Consider the following 7,550-nt stretch of genomic DNA (forward strand, 5'->3'; position numbering starts at 1 on the left):
TTGAAGATCTTGAAGATCATTGTTCAAAATGGCCATATCTCGGGTGCACTGATCCCATGTTGTAATATGGTGTCTACGAATCATATTTCAAATGCAATCGTAATATGAGTATAAGTATATCTTGGATACACTGCACCCGCGTTTTCTAATTTACATTGAAGAAATTATTAAAATATATCTTCAGTCACATCTTGAGTATTGAAGATCATTGTTCAAAATGGCCATATCTCGGGTGCACTGATCCCATGTTGTAATATGGTGTCTACGAATCATATTTCAAATGCAATCGTAATATGAGTATAAGTATATCTTGGATACACTGCACCCGAGATACAAGCGTTTTCTAATTCGAATCAGTGCATTCGAGATAAGGGGAAATATCGAAATGCCCCCCTCAGCATTCGAGATATAGTTAAGATTATAATTAGGGTCTCAGCACCCAAGATATGTGTATTATTGTATAGATGTCTCTGTACTCAAGATATGTTGTAGAATAAGTCTATTTATAGAGACCATCCCAATACCTCTCCTCACACAATTCACAAACCATTCTTCTCTTTCTCTTCTTTTCGGTTTTGTTCTGATGGAGAATAATCAATTTTTCTTTGTGGTGGTTTATCCCAATGGGGCCGGTGGATGGTTGGTCACAGACTTCATATCGCGTTCGTCTGACCGAGCGTACATGCGACTGCGGCCTATTCCAGTCATTGCATTACCCATGTCGACACGCCCTGGCGGCATGTGCAACTACAAGTATTGAGTGGGGTCATTTCATGAACCCCGTGTACACGATGGTCTCTGTATTTAAGGTATACGAGAGGGAATTTCAGCCGATACCAGATGAAAAGATGTGGCCTTCATGGTAGGGTGCACGCCTAAAGCCCAACTCAGCCATGCGAAGGAAGGCATTGGGAAAGCCGATATCCACTCGGATCCGGATTGAGATAGATGCCATTGAACGTGCGGAGAAGAGATGTGGGCTCTGCCACAGAGAGGGCCACACCAGACGTGGGTGTCCCAATGCGCCTCACTCGGATCCATGACGACGCATGCAGTTTAGGGTTTAGGCCTTTTGGTTCTAATGTTGCCACTTTAATGTAGTGATTGTTATTAAATGTGTTTAATGTGTAATGAAGTATGATTTCTGTATAACTAGTTACTTTTATATTACAGGTCCATTTTTTATCTACAATGTTACAATATTTTTGTAAAAAAGGCATTCACTAAAATGGATAAACAAATAGAAGACGAGTCTGGTAATATCCTGGTAATTTTCCCTTATCTCAGATACATTGACCCGAATCAGAAAATGCGCGTATCTCGGGTACAATGTATCCAAAATATGCTTATGTTCATATTACAGTTACATCCGAGATATAATTTGCAAACATCCTACCACAGCACGGGATTAATGCACCGAGATATAACTGAAGATGTATTTTAATAATTTTTTTTATCTTTATTTATTTTGATAAATATTATATTTATTTAATTTAAATAAAAAAAATCGGTGGCCGAAAGGCTTTACTTCACTTATGCTTTAGACGAAAAAAGTGGAAATCAAGTAAGCAAGAACCCAGTCCAATAAAAAAAAAGGTGAGCAATAACAAGTACAAGAAATATTATAGAACTGAACAATGCATTACAGGAGCAAAATCTGTATACTAGTTTCATAAAACAAGTACATAATATATCTTCCGCATTGCAATTATTATGGCTCTAATCTACACAAAATATTATTTGAGAAACGTAAACTATGTCTTTGTTATTGGATGCTCTACTTAACTTTTGTGCTTAAATATAATGTCACTAATTGAGCTTTAAGTGGATAACCTTTCTACCAAGACGAGAGCTGAACCTTTCTGGATTGAATTATTGGTGAAACTTTTTTTATTATTAATAATAATTTCTTTGAGTTCGACTATCATAACACTGATAAAAATTGAGTTCAAATATCAGGACAAATAAAAACACACTACACCTCTAAATTAATCTTCTAAATTTTAATATTAAAATAACCATCCGTACACTAGTAAAATGAACATCCGATATATCTATTGTTTACATTGTTTAATATTTTCATTGTTTACCTATACTTTTCCATTAATTAATACCAAGAAAAAACTAAAAGGAAAAGAGCAAGGAATTCGTTAGTTTCTTTCAACCCAAAAAGCAGGATATTTCATCGTAATATCCAATCCCACCATTTGTCTTTAGAGCATTGACCATTTCCTTTGCAGAAGTTACTTTAACACCAAAAAAGGTCCAAAGGGGGTCACGTAATAGTGTAATACTTAATAAATATTATGGACAATATTCATTGGTGGGTGGTTTTTTTAATTTTCCTCACTGAGTCAGTCATCTGTGTTGGAGACTTGGAGATGCCGCCCAATAAATTTTCACTCCATTTTCTGAGAAATTTCGTTGAGATTACAGACTTTGGCAAACTTTTCAAAAAAGTGTTTTGAGTTTTTAAAAAGCATAATTTTTTTTTTTAAAACCAAAAGTTCAATACAACAAGGTGGAGCAGTTAGAAAGTACCAAGTTATTAGGTAACAAATAGAAAATTAAATTGTAGTAATTTTAACATTGTCATCAACAACTAGAAGGATCAAAATCAGCTCACTATTTGTAGCTCATAATCAACTTGTTGATAACTTCTACAACATCTGCTTCTTGATTTTTGAATATCCTGCTATTTCTTTCCAACCAAGTATTTCAGATGATAGCACAAAAACTAATCAACCACCTATTGTGTTCATTGTTTCTAGCAGGAGCTCATGTCCAACTCTCGAAGTGTTGCTTAATTGTTCCTGGAACAAACCATAGTTTCTTATAGGCGAACAATCAAGAACATCACACCTGCCAAGTAAATTCACAACAAAAAACAAATGGTAATCATTTTCAGAATCCTTTTTATACAACACACAATCAGTATCATTTTGATCAATAATGCCAAATCTGCTTAATCTGTCCTTAATATTGACCCTGCCAATTAACACAAACCAGGTGAACAACTCAACTCTTTGTGGAACCAACCCCCTCCAAATAGAACAAGTGAAGCGATAACTGAAAATGTTCTCCAGGAGTGTTCAGCCTGCAAAACCTGCACAAAGGAATTAGTAGAATAAATGTCTGATCTATCAAATTTTCACACTATCTTGTCCTCTCGAATGCTAAATTGACAGATTGTGCACCCCATAAAGCTGATTCACTAATTTCAACTCCCATTGGAACAGTTTCCTTCTCCATTGAAAATTTCATATCTACTCTAACCCATCTCAGAACTCACAATCCTTAATTACAGATCCCTTTTGGTTTGAAACTGAGAAAAACCATGGAAAAATGTCTTTCAGCACACCACAAGCCAGCCAATTATCTTCCTAGAATCAAATTCTTCTTCCATCCTCTATCTCCAAAGACAATCCTCTAACTATCTTATCCATCACTTGCTGATCTTTTATCTGTAGCTAACAAATATTCTTCCATGGACCTCCTCTTTTAGGTACAGGCTGACCAGAAAATGGAATATTTGGGTTCATGTCATTGTAAGGCAACACAATTTTCTTCCATAATGAACCATCTTCTTTCGAAAACTACCACCACCACTTAAATAACAGTGCTACATTCAGAACTACTGCATCACTCACTCCCAACCCTCTTAGCTGTTTTGGAGTTTGCACAATTTTTCACTTCACCAAAGGTACCCCGTGCTTGCCATCCTCTCCACTCCATAAGAACCTCCTCTGCAAGGAGATCAACTTCTCTACTACTACTCTGGGCATCTTATATAAATTGAAGTAGTAAATTGGCAGGCTATTCAGAATTATCTACCCACTCATACTCACAATTAACCGAAATCAAACTAGATTTATCAAAATTAATACTCAAGCCTGACATCATCTCAAAACACCACAGAAGCCGCTTGTAGTTCCTGACAGTCTCCTCTTTCTGTGGGCAAAATAGTATGGTGTTGTTTGCAAATTACGTGGGACAACTCAATATTGTTCTTACCAACCAACAGAGGAGCAATCTTTCCATTCCTTACTGCCTCTCTTACCATCCTATAAAGGACATCAGCAACAAGAACAAATAAGAATGGAGAAAGAGGATCACCTTGCCTTAAGCCCCGTTCCATCTTAAAGGACTTAGAAGGCGACCCATTTATCAAAACCAACATCGACGCCATGCAAATACATTCCTTAATCCACCCTCTCCATCTTTGTCCAAACGCCATCTTCTGAAGTACAATATCCACAAAAGTCCACTTCACTCTATCATAAGCTTTTTGAAAATCCAGCTTGATTATTGCCAACCTCTTCTTACTCGTCTTCAACCACTACACCGTCTCACATGCAATCAAAGTATCATCATGTATCTTCCTACCGTTCACAAAAGTACTCTAAGTCTCTCCTACTAATCCTGGCATCACCCTCTGCATTCTCCGAACTAGCACATTCGATATGACCTTATACACACATCTGACCATGCTAATTAGCCAAAGATCTTTGATCTCCCTACCTTCAACAAATTTCGGAGCCAGCACCACCCAAGTAACATTAGAATCTCTTGGTAACTCTGTTGACTGAAAGAAATCTATGACAGCCTTAGTGAAGTCAGACCCAATTTCTTCCTAACACTTAATGAAGTTTATATTGTAGCCATCACACCCAGGCGCCATTGACGACTCGCAATCCCACACTACATCTTTTATTTCTTCAATCGAAGGCATCCTCTCTAACTCTGCAGACTCCTCTTCATGTATCTTATTAACTAGCCCATCACGGAAGCCTATCAAATGTGACGCTTCCTGATGATACAAGTTCTTGCAAAAATCTCTTATGGCGAGTTTGATCCTGGCTTGATTCCTCACCACCCTTCCATTTATCACTAAGGCATCGATGTGATTGCTCCGTCTTCTAGCTGAGGCTAAATATCTAGTCTTCTTATCCATGTGTTTAGCATGTCGAGACCTTGACATCTGCTTCCAATAATTCTCCTTCCTGACATACCATTTCTTGCAAACACTAACAAGGGCCCTCCTTGCCTCTATAGTTGCATCATAGCATCCATTACTAACCAACTCATCTACCTTCCAGATTTCATCCTCCAGCTTGTTTATCCTCAATTCAATATCATCAAACTTCTCCTTATGCCATCTCCTGAACCATATCGTTAAAGCCTTCAGTTTTTTCAGTAAAATGAACATCTTCTAACCCTCTCCATTTCTCATTTACCATTCTGAGAAAACCATCATGCGTGAACCAAGAATCTAAACTTCGGAACGACCTTGGCCCCCCTCGCACTCTACTATCCTCCACTATCAACGGACAATGATCCGATAAACCTCTCTGCCCACCTTTAAGTCACGTCTCAGGAAACTCTTCAACCCATTCCACGCTAACCAACACCCGATCAATACGACTGCATGATTGGCCCCTAAACCAAGTAAACTTACGATCATTCAACTCTAAATCTACAAGCTCCATATCCTGTATCTATCTTCTAAAATCTTTCGCTGCTGCTGTTAATGTACTGGCTCCTTTTCTCTCATCCACTGTCACAACCTCATTAAAGTCACCCATGTAGCAAATTGGGACTTGACATAACCCAGGGATAAAGCTCAACTCTTCCCACACAGTCAGTTTGTCCTCTCTGGCATGTGTACTGTACACCAAGCAAAACACACAATTGAAACTATTATTCGTCAACACTCATTCCACACACAACCATCTCTTCCCTTTATAACAATTACTCGACTTAAAACATCATGTCGTCCCACATCAACAATAAACCCCCCAAAAGCACCTTCCGATCCCACAAATTTCCAACTCACTGCATCATTCTCTCAAATTTGCACTACATCAAACCTAGTCACTACCTGTTTCTTTGTTTCTATCAATCTTAACATGTTTACCTTATTTTTTCTCTTAAAATTTTTTACCATTCCCAACTTTTCAACACTTCTATACCCCTCACATTCCAATAATTGTAAATCATTTAAGTATTGTATTATACACCTTATTATTTCGATTTTTAGGATAACTCCTTCTTGCTTTCTCCTTTTGTTTTGCTTGCCTCCTTTTCTGTGCATTCGCTTCATTTTGAGTTTGAAGAATAGCCATANATTTTAATACATCTATGGTTTAAAACATTTTATGTGATTATTAGTTCAACCACAAAAAACTGATGAGAAACTATATATGAAAAGTGAATAACCAATAGACACGTTGCACTATTTACATTGGACTTAGTTTTGGTCAGAGTAGAGGGCCTATTGCCCAAATGAAGAAAAGAAACTGAAGAAGGCAACAGAGACTACTAATACAAACCACATGTGCCTGAATTCGAAATTTCGAATCGCCAATAACTTCTCTCATACCTTCAGAAGAGGAATGGATCCTCTCACAATTTTTTTTAATTGAAAAAATAAAATATGACCTCTCACCCTATATTTTGGATGGAAAATTGGAACCGAGGCTTACTTTTTGGGACGTTCCGCCGAAGGAGGTAGCCATGCCCATGAGCACCTTCCCTCTGGGCCTGTGGCCCCATCCTTTCCTCTGGGCCTATGACCCCATCATATACCCAAAAAAAAAAGGGCCTCCACCCTCCATGTAAAAAATCCTTTTTTTTTCGGTTAATATAACATCTTTGAATCATGCATGCCTTAGATTTGGAAAATTATTAAAGGGATAAGAGAATTTTACGCATCACTCTTATTGTATTAAACTAAATTTATTCCTTAATTCTCAGTCTTAATCTTAAATTTTACTATTCCTTTTTTTTTTGGTACATGAAGGGGCATTAAGCCCGAAGGTTATAGGACAAAAGAAGAAAAGATAACCCTCAGGACGTGGTGTAACTTCCCCTACAAGAAGGAAAGTAACCACTTCTCTATAATATCCCATCAAATCAAGTATTTCTCAATCCTAATTTATTTAAACCTGTTTAAAATTTTTGTGAACTTAAATATCAGAATCTCTTACATATACCTCTCGTTCGGAGCTAACCTGAAAGCACATTCAAGACTGTCACCGCCACCTCCCACCTCTTACTTTCAAGCTCAGAACCCTTTACAGCTTTGGAACACTTATATTCCCACGATGTCTTTTTATTTTTTGGGTCAGTATTCCCACGATGTCTAAACAACATGGCAAAACAACTTTTTTTAATGGTATCACAACCAAAAGATTTTTATTCCTAAAAACCTCACGAGTCTCATGCACAAGCCCTGGAATAAACACGTATACCATAGAGTTGGAAGAGGCTTTCTTATCTTTTTAAAATATAATATTCAACGTTGTTTGTTAATGTACATGCCAATCCAAAATCCGAATTTTAAGGTCAGAATAGAACCATCTAAAGTGATAACAAAGTAATCCAAAAAGATGCTATCTACGTGAATTACAGGGGAATGCTGATTCTCAATGAAACTTTGACTTTCAACTGATTCCAAGGCAATTTTCCTCTACACCCTAAACCTAACCATCATTCTCTAAACTTCAACATTGCACCTAAGACAATAGCTATAACATCCAAATGAAACA

This window comes from Arachis ipaensis, chromosome B07 (assembly GCF_000816755.2).
Source record: "Arachis ipaensis cultivar K30076 chromosome B07, Araip1.1, whole genome shotgun sequence".
Classification (NCBI taxonomy): domain Eukaryota; kingdom Viridiplantae; phylum Streptophyta; class Magnoliopsida; order Fabales; family Fabaceae; genus Arachis; species Arachis ipaensis.